Here is a 13262-nt window from a genome sequence, read left to right as displayed (position 1 = left end):
AAATCATGCTTTGATTTTTCATGTCTTACAAGAGAGAGAAGAGAGGATGATTCTTTTTCGATTTTTTTTGCTTTGCTAATGCTGAGTTTTTTTCCTTGGTGAGTGCTCAGTGAAACAATCTTTTTTTGAACAAAAGTTGTCGCATGGCGATTGATTTTCAAGTAGCCTTGCCAAATCTACAGGAAAAATACAGACTTTTCGATCTAAAATCCCAAATATCTGTAACACAGAGTTTGACGATGCTTCCAACTGAATACCTATAATTTACTACTAAATCTCAAACTATTTCCAGAGCTTGGAAAAATACCTCATTAAGCACTATTTTAGATCTTTCAGGACTTCCGCTAACAATACACAAATTTCTAAGAATATTCCCTGAACTCCTAGGATAAAGAATAACACCACCCACGTGGACTCTTCCGTACAACACTCCTCCCCAGAAGGGACACCACCCCCGCACTAATGGAGAACGTCGTTAATGACGACCTCCCATCCCCCCTTCCAGAGAACTCCCCACCCGGGACTCTGGTAGTCGTCATCATCGCAAGCTTCTAGCAGAACCGCCACGCGGTGGCCCCGGCGACAATCGAGGGGGCGAAATTGCACAAAATTACATTCCCGACCCCGACCGACTTCCACCGTTCCTTGGTCCCGCTCAATTCGCAACAGCTCCGGGATTTGGGCCTAATCTATTCTGTCAGTGTATTGGAGCCAGGGCCTTTCTTCCTACAAACACACACACATTCTGCACACGACGGACGACTTTCCCTTCCACCCTACCCTGATGCCGATGGAGGATATTAGATGAGAATCTATTTTCGCCCTGCTGAACCCGCTTCGAGAGGACCGGTCCCGATGTATTAACGTCTGGTCCGCTTTCGATTTTTTTCTCTATCCTTTTGATTATAGTCAGGGAAGGAAGAGTCTGGCGGACTGATAAACAGACGGTTTGGCAACCCGGCGAGACTGTCAAAAAGGTAAACAAAAGTTTGGAACGAAAAATGTAAACAAACGTGTTAACACTCAGTTTAAACATTGACTGCAAAGAGCTGGAGACACTCCGTTCTCACAATTTAGCTGTAAACCTAAGAATCAAGACAGAACCTCAACGATTCATAAAAATCTGACACCTGTCATTAAAAGTAACAACAAACCATTGGCAACTGTCAAACCAGATGAATTCTTCCCTCTTTTCTTTATTTTTAAGGTTAACTTTTTGAGATAGCCAATTCGAATTCGCCAGACTATGCTTCCGACGGCATCTCTGTGCTTCCCCAACCCGAACCGTGCCCAATAATTTACTTTAATCCGGCCGGCTCTTGTACGTACAACGGCAACAACAACTACTACACAACGTGGCGGATCTGGCCATAAATTCCCTGACAGATGACGTGATTTTTCCTACAAAAGCGCACTTCCGCAACTCCTCCGCTGGAAAATTCAATAATCCACCAAGCCGCCAACGCCGGACGAATTCTTCGCCTTCAGTTCTTGTTGCATCGTGCGCAATTCTTGAAGTGTTGTGGGAACCACTCCGATCGTCGTCGTCGACGGCAATGAGGTTGCAGTTCTCGCGCCAGATTGGCGCGAATCATGGGGACGGCTTAGATGACTTGCGCGGACTGCATTCCCGCGTCGAGTGTGATAGAATAATGGGCCCCAATTTGCATCGGTAATCTATCGGAGAGGTGATGTAAACCGTTTGATACCTACATGCGGGCGGGCAGAGTCCCCTCTCCCGCGAGATACATGCTCGACGACCCCCCATCGGGGATCTAGAACATGTGGGGAGGTGGCAAGAAGGAAATGAAGTTGAACTGTCAAAAAGATCAAGGTCAATGGGTTTAGTAAGGTTGATTTAACACTATTTCAAATCTAACCTCAAATTTAGAATTCGACTCCGGCTTCACAAAATTGTCCAACTACGACTTCGATTTGAGGGCTGACTTCAACTCCAGCTTCCGACTCCGTTGCTGACCATAAGCCGACTCCGACTTCGGCTTCTGAATATTTAGTAATTCCGACTACGATTCTAACCTTGAAAGATAATATTTATCATCAATTCTAACCAAAACTTTAAGATCTTGCTACTGTCGGCTGATTCGACAGCTCTTTGTTTACATTTGTGATTTCGCCTCCTTCTCGCAGCTTCCCCACGAATATCTGGAGCAAATTTGTTGAGAGTTCGATGGCGATGATGAGATGGATATTTTTTCCGACGTCCCAGCCAGAAGGATGAGTTGCGTTGCGTTGTGGCGTTTCAACTCTTCCGGAACGCTTTTGCTGCTGTGGAGATTCGTTGATTGGCTTTCATTGGACACGGTTTCGGCAGGCCGTTGTTGGCTTCGCGGTGGATTTGGGTTTCCCTTTCTGTGTGGAGAGATTTAAAGATTTCGGGGTAGATTTTTCTACCCGAGCTGAATGGGCCGATGTTGAAGGTTTTGTACAACCTGACATGGGAAGTTTCTTCTTTGAAATCCCCACTGCATTGATTGAACTGGAGGCCGGTTTTCCTAATCCCATCAAGCATTGAATGGTGGAAATACAGGTAGCTGAAAGTGTAGAATGCTGCCAACAAATACCATTTCAGCATGAATGGAGAATAACAGCTGTCAGTTTACTCTGAAACCGTTGAAAATGCACAAAAAGAATTATTTACTCTAAATCTATTTTTGCTTTCTATTTCTCAAAATAGCAAATTTTCACTCAAATTCACAAAGATTGAACAAAAATATTGAGAGCTTAGCTCAAGAAATCAAAAAATAATAATAATTTAGCTCAAAAATTGAGAACTCTTCATCACAGTGTCTTGATGTAAACAAAGATCGAGCTCGAGCTGTCACTGTCCCTGCGAAATATGTTGGCTGTCGTCGGGCGGTAGGCCTTTAAAAACCAGCTATGAGTCGTCTGACAAACAACTCTCGCGAGAAAGAGAAAACAGATTCGGATGCAAACAAACCAACTTCTGTGGCACTCAGAGGTGTGACTGCATTGTGAATTATTCAAGATTTTCGGGAAGCATTTCCATCTCACTAATATATTCACATCTTAAACGTCAGACGCTTGTAAACAATGAGAAAATAGTAAAATTTGGTAGAGCCAAGAGGAAATGTCTGATAGATTCATGATAATTCGCTTCCTTGTCTCACTTTTTGTCTTTGAGAAAAAAATCGCCGATGAAGAATGATTTTTTTCGACTATGCCATCTCTGTTTGTGACAACAATACAGCATCAAACGTCATTGATCATTAATCTGAAATGCATGAAAAAGTGGGCATCCCTCTATAGGCGTACATTTTTGTGAAACTCAATATTATCAAAGACGTTTTTGATTTATTCATTTCAGTCTTTCCCAAAAATGCCTGTATATTTATTTATATCCGTTTCCCGGTAATTCAGCCGATGTTGTTTTAAGGAAACTCACGGCTGAAACTGACACCGCGCTGAGATGTTTGTTTTTGTTTCGCGTCCCCCAAATAAAGAGATGTTTTTCACTGTCATCTTGGATAAAAACAATGCGCTAAATGTGTCACCTGAAACAGCTGTTTGAAAACAATTTTTAAAATTTTAAACTCTAAATTAATGCAAATTCGGAGGTTATTCTTCAAAAAATCGAAAAACCTTTTCTGGAACTTTTTACACAAGCTTAGCCGTTATGAGCAAATGAGCTTTTTTTATAAAAGTTGACGCAGGAAGATTTGCAAAATTTCACCATTGATAAAAACAAAATATTTACTTCGTAAATGCCTTTAGGCAGTTGAGGCGAACTGTCAAAATGAACTCAATTTCATCATGCGTCGTCGCAGAAGTGCATTCTGATACAACCGCAACCCCCAAGAATTTAGAGGTCAGAAAATGTGACAATAATTGTGAAATGACGTGACAGTGAGCTTTTTGAAGTTAGAAGAATAGAAGTTCCCCGTATCTCTTAATAAAATGCATGCGTGTTCGTACCAGGTGACGTCACGGTGTAACATCCAAATACATGGACGAAAGCAGTGCTACCAGATCAATGAGAGGCATCCCACCAGCAAAACGTCACGCCGCGTTCGAGAAACCTTGCGAATCACTTCAATCTAAATAATGGGGCGTCATTTATGCTAATATTTAATATAATGTTATTTATTTTGTTCCTTCCTTTTCTTTCTTTTTTTCTCATTTTCATTTCCCTCCGGACGTGGAAAATTTGCCTTCGACACGTGAAAATTGCAGACGGCGAACTAGAAGCAGCTTAGCCAGCGGTAGCAGATTGAAGTGGAGAATATTCTGCAACAAAAAAAGTCTGCAGAGAAGAAACCAAATTAGTGGGCGCGCGCGACCGAGAGAGAGAGAAGATAATGAGTGAGTGGAGCGCGGTGAGTGCGCCGCGAGAGTAATCAGTTAAATTGAGTGCACCGCGAAAAAAAAAGAGTAAGAAAGCGCAAGCATAAATCAGTGCGTAACTAGTGATTACAGGTTGATTTGGGAAAGAGTGCTGCTTCGACGATCGAAGCAAAAGTGATCAGTGAGCGGAGTGTCTCCTGCGACGAGAGAAGAAACACGGGGTAGAACGAGAAGCCGGAAAGAAGAAGAGCACGGAGGATTAGGTGTTTTGTATCGTGCTGAGATTCGAACCGAGGGCCCATAAAAATTGCATAAATCTAAGCGCGTCCGAGAGAGAGTGATGATATAAATCAAATTCTGGCCCTGCCCGAAAACGTAAGGATATCTAACGAGCAAAAAGAGGAGAAGTAAGTGCTTGGGAAGATTGAAGGAAAAAATAAGCAAAAAGAGGATATAAAATTGATATTTATTACGGCGAGTGTCCGTCCATAACAGGGGTGAACGCAGCGAAAGAGAAGAGGAATCACCGCAGCTGAGAAGAGAGAAGAGCCAATATAGAGTACACTCACATCTATACATATACACGAGAGAGCAAGTGCGCTACAGATCCGGTTTCACAGTGCAAGTGACGAAGTGTGTTTTGCAACCTGAAAAAAAAAGAAGTTTAAAAAATTAAATTCTGGTTTACGGTTGTGAATAAGTGCCCTCTTCTGGGGTCGAAAATTGACGAGTGTTGTTGTCACTCAGCATGATTGGATACACTGACCGGGCTGACTTCCACAGGATTCTACCTTCCAGTAGTGACGGTAAGCGACATGACGCCATCTTGGGGGAACATTCCCGCCCAAATCCGCACTCATACCCGGCGTGGCAGCAGTGGATCTAGTTAGCGCGATAAAGATAAAATAAATATGATTAATTGTGCGCCATAAATCATTGGAAATTGTAAACGAAACCCCCTGCGTCGTACATCGAGCCGTGGACTTTCCTTCGTTTGACGTACACACACTTTGAGTAACGCACATATATCTTAGGTTCTGGACGCCAACTGATACCGCGCGGTAGCACAGTGAAAACGTAATTTTACATGGTATTGATGTAGAAAATTACTAAACTTTGTTAAGAACATTATCCAACATGGTTTAATCAAATTGTTAATAGACTTTTGCAAAATTTCTAGCAACAATACCACAAAATGCCGTGCTTATAAACAAAACGTAATTTTACATGAAATAGATTGAGCTTGCTTTTATGCTCAATCTTAACATCAAATTCACGTAAAAGTCTGACATTTTCACCGTGTTTTCCGTCATATCGAATCCCGCTGGATATCACGCGGGTGCGGGTGTCTCGGTGTCATTAGAGGCCAACTCCGTCACCGGCGGGGCGTCCCCGGGCACGACGGCTTCCAGATGGATTAGTTGATTATTATTTTGTTTTCGTTGTGGAATTCTGAGCTGCTGATAACACAACGGCTAACCCCCGTCGGAGGTGGATTCGTTTGTTTGTTTCTTGCCGGCCAGCCACGCTCGAATGGACTCGACCAGCTTTGAAGCGAAGTGATGAATTGTTTGAGCTTTTTGAGCGATAATCCAGACAGAGAACGGGGCAAAAAAAGACGCGGGCTAGACGGTGGGAATTGGGTTTTTGCAAAATGGATTACCTTATCTTGGGAAAACATTTGGGTTCTCTTTTTTTAGGTTATTTATGGAAGAGTAAACATAGAAAACTGGTTTCTTCTTATTGCGAGGTTGGACAACTCTGCAATTGGGTACTAAAGCCCTATGCCAATTTTTATGTACAACGGTAAAAAATACGATTGAAAACTATTTCTGATCACTTTTTTTCATTTTAACGAAAAAAAAAAATTTGACAAGACAACAATTTTTCGTTAGATCAACTATGGTCCCCTTGGAACGAGCTGTCAAGTACACTCAAACCCCGATGGTTTGACACCAACTGTTGTCAAACGAACGGGGTCACGTTTTAGTTTGACACCCTTTTTACACGGCGCTCATGCACACTACCAAACGTTTGTTTTGATAGTGTGCATGAGCGCCGTGTAAAAAGTGACAGTTCGTCACTTTTTAGTTTGACTTTGACCAACCAACGGGGTACAAACTAAAAAAGTGTCAAACGAAAAAGTGACCAACCACCGGGGGTTGAGTGTAGGAGCTTTTCTGTCAAGAAGGACCGCGAGGTTAATTTTTCAAAATTGATTTAAAAATCCATTTTAAACTTTTTGTGGTCGTACAAAGGGTCATTGTACTCAGAAAAATAAGCTTTATCGCTGTAAACAATAATATCAGTAATCTAAGCTTCATTTTAGGACCCAATTGTTTGATTTTGTTTAAAATATTCACTGTTATGAGAGATAAATATTTTCGAAAAGGTTAGTCGAAAATATAAAAATCTCCCGATACGAAATGTCGAAAAATATCAGGCTAGATGTCGAGAAAACTTTTTCTTCTTTTTTTTTATTACTTCCAGAAGTGACAGAAAGAAACTTCGTCAAATGAGCTTGAACATTTACAAATCGAAAGAAAACGAGCCTCTCTTCACTACTTTAAGAGACAAGATAAAATTAAAGAATAGAATTGAATATTAAGCAATTTGTAAACAATAAATATATGCTTTCGATTTCAACAATGCTTCAAATTGTTAAACAATGCGTTCTTCAAGTGCTCCAAATAAAACTGGGATGACTGATTTTGGGCTAGAATTCGATCTTTCTAAACAAAAACTCAGATGATTTTGACTTCTTTCTGCTTTCCATTTCATTAGGGCACAAAACTTTTGTAAACAAGAATGTATCCCTCTCACACCTTATGCAAACTGTCATTTGAGTGAAAGGGATACACTATTGTTTACAAAAGTTTTGTGCCCTTTTGAAATGTTAGGCTCCAAATGTAGTCAAACTATCCGGGTTTGTTTTGTATGAAAATCCTTTACAACTGCGCTCACACAAAAACAACCAAACTATTATTTCGATAGTTTGCGTGAGCGTCGTGGTAGAAAGTTGTCAAACCAACGGGGCAAGGCTGTACGTCCAGGGATGCCAGATTTTCAGATATTAAAAATGGGTTTCAGAGAATTATTCATTGCAGACTTTTTGCAGATATTTTCAAAACTCATATTTAATAGATTTTGTCTGGGATTTTCGGGATAAAGTTCAGTATTAGGAGTCGGGATCGGTAGAGTCAGATCTTTTATTTTCGAACCAAAACTCTCAGTGGGTTTAGATATCCTTAACGGTGCACATCAACCAGAGTTTTTGTACAAAGCTTTTGTTACAGACATTTTAATATCATAAAACTGCGGGAACTTTTGATATAATTTTTGATTCATCCCCTAAAGTATTGTTTACAACATAATTTACAACAAAGTTTGACTATTTTTACAATCAAATAGTTGCAAGATAGGGTCCTTTTGACAGGACCTTAGCAAAACCTTGCCTTCACACCACCTAGACGATTAGGTGCGTCCAGTGCAGCGTATAATCCACACCAGAAAAAAACAACATTTCAAAACAAACGTCAACCGGGTTTGATCGATTGCCGACTGACACCAGTTGACAACATACAGTGCCGACGGGATATTTGGCAGGGCAAGAATCTTCCTCTACCTGACTTTTCTCCTCTTTCAAAAGCAAGAAAAACAGAACGCAAGAATTGCCCATTAATGGGCAAAAAGAGAGAATCGATTTTTTTTAGCTGATTAGAACCGAATCCAATCTCCTCCCATACCTGAACCGGTCACCAATCTTGGAAACCGATACCGATTCCCTAGGTTTCCCAGCTGGGTCATTTTAATAGCCCCGTGCACCCCGTTTTTTCGAAAACAAAGTTGTCAAAATACGACTGATCTTATTTGCGCTCCCACCTCTTTCTCTCTGTGTTTAAGAGGGGCATAACTTTTCTCCCGAAGAATAAAATTTATTATAATTTTTATACCCATTCGCTCCCGGATCGTTTCCCCCTCTATACACCGTTGTCCGTTCAGGGTATCATTCCCGATTCTACGGTTATCTGTTGAATAATTCAGGCTATATTTTTAAAATTGATACCGTGTTGTCCCTCTCTTCGGTGACACCGATAGGCAAGTGGGGTTGTAAATCATTCCGGCGTTCTGTCTCCTAGCAACAGCAGTCTGAACTCTGGTCCCGCAAATCGGGTCGTCTACGAAGCTTGACGAAGCCCGCCCGCTACTGCACTTCTCCAGCCTGAGCTGTGTCGAGCTAAATTTTCACACAAAATCAAGCCCAAACTCTATTTTACCTTCGGGTTCGGACTTTTTACGATTTTCGATACCGAGAAGGACAAGCCAAAACAGGTTTCCGATATTCCGTCCCGCAGCGCCCCCTCGACCTCCTCCTCCAACTCCCGGTTATTACTTTGCTGAACGAAACAGAAGACCGAAAGAGAAAGAAAAGCAGCAATAAAACCTCTCCCGCTCTCTTTCGAGCACGAAATTGTGTTTATTTCGGATCTTTCTCCGCGCTCCTAACCTCAAAGCGGTGTAGCGCGAATTTTTCGAAAAACGTCGACCAACTTTTGGATTCGACGAAGGTTGGATCCCCCCTCCTCCTCTGCGCGCTTATCGAAGTTCATAGAGGTGGGCGCGTGAGAGAGAGGGCAAAGTGAGTACACAATTTGACGAAACGGCTGTTTTTTCTTCGCGAGGTCGTCAGTCGTTTTTCCGGTGGACTGCACACCGGCTTATAAACATGCCGGGACTGTCCGGATTACGTTTTGCTCCAGACTAAACAACCGAAAAACGGTGCGGGTCTTTTTTTTTGGGGTTAGAAATGGAATTGCTCACCGCGGGATGCGCGCTGTTGGATTGTTGCGAGCCGACGGAAGTTTTGAATGTTTGTAGGTTATATTAAGTTATTAATTAATCTAGTGAATCTAGCTACACCACTATAGGTTAATCTGTAAAGGAACTACGATTTGTCAATATGAGACCGCCAAAAGAGCGAATCGGTGCGCCCGCAGTAGTTGGCCGTGCGGTTAACACCACAGTTAGCGCACTTCTTGACCATTTCGCGATGCTTTCTTTGGCAGCGCGTGGATGATTCAATCGCAAGTGAGAGGTTGATCATCAGATTAGACTTTAGGAATCGTAAAATCTGTCAAAATTGATACAGCTGGTAGTTCCGTGCAGTTCAAACTTGAAGAATTGCTTTTATAAGCTTCCCTAGCCCCTGTAGCTCAAAACAGGACCAGTCGCGTGCACTTTCAAACGGTCTTGTCACGCACGTCGTCGCAACTCCATGTTCCCACCAGCCAGCGATCGGGCATTCTACGCGCGACGCAGGCCGTAATTAAAGTGGATAAAATAATTATTGTAATCTCTCGCTGCAGCAAGTTATGCTCGTCTCGTGTTGGCGCATTCCCAGTCCCCCAGATATGGGAAAAGCAGGTACACCGCGAAGACACGGTGACATACCAGCTCTCTATTGTTTACGTTATCGAGCGCGCAAATTTCGCGTGCGTCAAGCGACGCGCGACGGAATGCATAAATTTGGGCGCTTTCTTCTTACAGAATATCCCGGAAAAGCAATCAAAACAAAGGAAAATTGATGATACCGGCGCGATTGATGATGATGGCGATGAGCCCCTCCTCGAAAGTTCGGTGTCTCCGCCGTGAATTTCACGCCGGCGATGAAGATTTATATTGCAATAATCGCGCAGGGACTCTCTCTCTCTCTCCTCCGGGTAATGATCCAGAACGTCGTCCTCGTGGAATCCGAGCGATTTATATTAATTGATTTATCATTATCAGCGTTCGCCACAGGCGAACTCCACGATGATCCCGGCTAATACCGGGACGCGCTGGGAACACTGCCGGTGACAGTTTGCGAAGCTTCGTTCTGGAATAGAGATGATTGATTTCCGACGGCCGCGCCATAGTCCGCGGGTAGTAATTTAAACGTGCGGCTATTATTTTGTTTAAAAAACATTAAAATACATTCAATACGTCACCCGGGTGGTGGTGGGACGGCCCTCGCGACATGCTGCGGGTTCCGGCCGAAACCGACCTCAAGCCCAGCCCAGCGTGAATAATCTGAAAATGATGAATTAATTTAGAGATAATTAACTTTCCGCTTGGTGTGTGTGCGCGCGTTCGCGGAACGCGGCGGGAGATTCCGGCGCGGTTGGGACAGACTGTTGGTCTGGTTTTTTTTGCTGTTGGTTCGGCGTGTCAAAGTTTGCTTTGTGGGTTAAACTGATTGTTCGGTTGATGGGTGCATGCATTAGGGATGACTTGGACGAGGTTGCGAACGCATCCACCGTTGGTATGGAAGAGTTGCTGGTCGACCGTAAATCTCGAACTGGTCGATGAAATTTACGACCTTCGGCAAGATGGGACAGATTGTCGCGAGCGCAGCGAATAATTGCCCACTTGTGGGCAATTTCGGTAGCCGGTTTTTCGAAAGTTTATTGCCAAAGTTCGATGGAGAACGGTTGTCGATAACCTTCTGAACTGTTTAGACAAGAATTATTCGTTATGTGCTATGAAGCGATTTGAGACAAATGTTTATCTTTGGACATCATTGCGGAACACTTCCGAATCGTCAACACTTGTTACGAATCATATACAGTTTCACCATTGAGACAATCATTATCCTTGATCAATGTAATGAGACAAATTCTTCTCTATCTGTCATCGTGAGACAGGATATTTTTCAAGTTTATGGGACAGATCGTGATTTTATTGCCATCAAACTGGGATGAATTCCGATCATATTGTTCATTATTCGGAATTCATCCCAGAATGAAGGCAATAAAACCACGATCTGTCCCATGAACTTGACAAGGAATCTGTCTCACGATGACGGGACAACCCATAACCAAAAGTAGAAGAATCTTTTTCGGACAAATTGTGAGAAAAATTACTGGTTCTGAGTACTTGGGTCAAATTCCTGTCTCTTGCCAGAATCTTGAGACAAAGCTTGACATTTGGGCAACTTGAAGGGATATTCATATGGGACAACTTTAGATCATAAGCCAAAATGAGACAAATCTTCAAGTTTGGCTATTATTTGCTGGAAGATTTTCACTGATTGGGCCTGTAAATTTATAACAGATTGTGAGACAAGTAATGCTTACCAGCCACTTGAGACAAACCCTAAAATTGGGATTTAGCCGTTGGTGATCTTGTGAACTTAGAATAATGATTGAAACAAGTTTCCTTTTAGCTCACTTGGAACAAAACATGGCGTTTGGCCGTATCTTTGTAGATATTCAAGTGGCAATTCCTGCTTGCCTTATCTTTAGCCATACATTTGGGATAAAACCTTAGTATTGGTCTCCTAACTCATGAGAAGAGCTAACTCTTTTATTAGTTTCAACAGAAGCAAGACATGAGACAACGTTGGACTTGTCTGTTTAAAGCCGTGCATGAGACAAGTTATGCTTGTTAGTCCTGAATACTTGAGACAAACCCATATCTTTAGCAGTAATATCGGTCAAATTTATGAACTCTGGTAATCTTAATGGGACAAGTCCTGATGATCAAATCTTCGATCATCATCTAAACTTGAGCACTTGAGACAAACCAATATCTTTGGCCATAACAATAGGTCAAATTTATGAAAACCGGACATTTTGATGGGACAGATCCTGATGAGCTGATCATCGGTCACAACTTTGGGACAAATACAGAACATTGGCCACTTGTGATTCTGAACAATTGAATTGAAGTCAAGAGACAAGTGCTTGTCTCAAACACTTGAGACAAATTTTTATCTTTGGTCATAACCGTAGGTCAAAAAGAAGAAAACTTTGAATTTACTGTCAACGTCCTCGAATGTCTAGTTCATCAACATCTCATGAAGCTGAAAAAGCAACCCTTTCAAACAGTTACAGTGCTGTCCCAATCTGTCACCAGCAGGACATTTACACCAACTGGTCGGCGGCTACGGTGTCAAATTGCACGCTTATCGAACGCTGTGTCACCAATAACTCCGTCAACAACAGTTGTGTCATTATTTCGATGTACCGCCCAAAACACTCACACTCACTTGTGTGTGATACCCCAGCGGACACATTCACAGTGTGCAATAAAATAGAGTGGTTCTGTGTGTTAATTTAAAGTGCGTTCAATACACACAATGGCTGGGGACGTGACTTCAAGTCGGTTGTAACGTTACTAGCTTTCGGGACGACTCCACATTTGGCGAATCCAGTAGCGCTCGGATTTTTACGGCTTCCCTAACGAGAGGGAAAACTACTTCCCTGTGCCTTTCGGAGGAAAATTTGGAAGCCAACTTTTGCCGTCGCGACAGTTTTCCCATCCTTGAGGAAATTAAACGAGCGGAACCTGGTATATGGCATCCCGGCATTCAGAGATTACGTAACGGCAGCTGATTTAACGTTTCGGCTTTAAATTGGAAACCTTGAATCTATGCACGCTAACGTCATTACACTCACACTTGCCCGTCCGCTTCGCGGAGAGGGGGATTCCAGCGTGCGGCGTCAAGTGGCGCCCCCAGACTCTCGCGGCAAGTGTTCATGGTAACGAGGAGCTGCTTCGATTTCCAGTGGCAACGGCGGCGCCCACTTATCCGATTAACTGGGATGTGGGGTGCGTTGGGGTAACACTGGTTAGCGATTTGGTTATTTTTAACCACTTTATACCAGTTTATACCAGCTGGTATAAAGTGGTATAAAGCACTCGTTTGAAGTCTAGGTTCAATTTCCATTGCAGATGAGTCATTTTGACCCAAATCCCCACTCAGCAAACGACTTTCGTCGCTTGTTTTTGCCCTTCCGGATTTTCCAATATTTGGAAAACAGAAAAACTTTAAAACCGGGATTCGCAATTAGAGCGCCACGTATATTGGCGGCGTGTTCTGCTAATTTTCTCCGATAGGAGGCAAAACTTTTCCCGCCATTTACAGTACACCGAGTGGTAAAAATTACCCCCAGAAC

The 13262-nt window shown here is 42.7% G+C and overlaps 1 protein-coding gene across 8 annotated transcripts in view; it reads left to right on the top strand.

The window, feature by feature from the left end:
• LOC120417143 (protein winged eye) overlaps positions 1-13262 on the top strand; it is a 370323-nt gene that overhangs the window by 279172 nt on the left and 77889 nt on the right. Inside the window, exon 2 of one of the 8 annotated variants that reach the window (XM_052710730.1) lies at positions 4213-5129. The exons of the other annotated variants lie outside the window; for them this stretch is intronic. The gene's annotated coding sequence lies outside the window, so the exon portion shown is untranslated. The remainder of the gene's footprint in view (positions 1-4212; positions 5130-13262) is intronic. 8 annotated transcript variants of the gene reach the window in all.

This window comes from Culex pipiens, chromosome 3 (assembly GCF_016801865.2).
Source record: "Culex pipiens pallens isolate TS chromosome 3, TS_CPP_V2, whole genome shotgun sequence".
Classification (NCBI taxonomy): Eukaryota; Metazoa; Arthropoda; class Insecta; order Diptera; family Culicidae; genus Culex; species Culex pipiens.
This window is presented reverse-complemented; position numbering and strand designations above follow the sequence as displayed.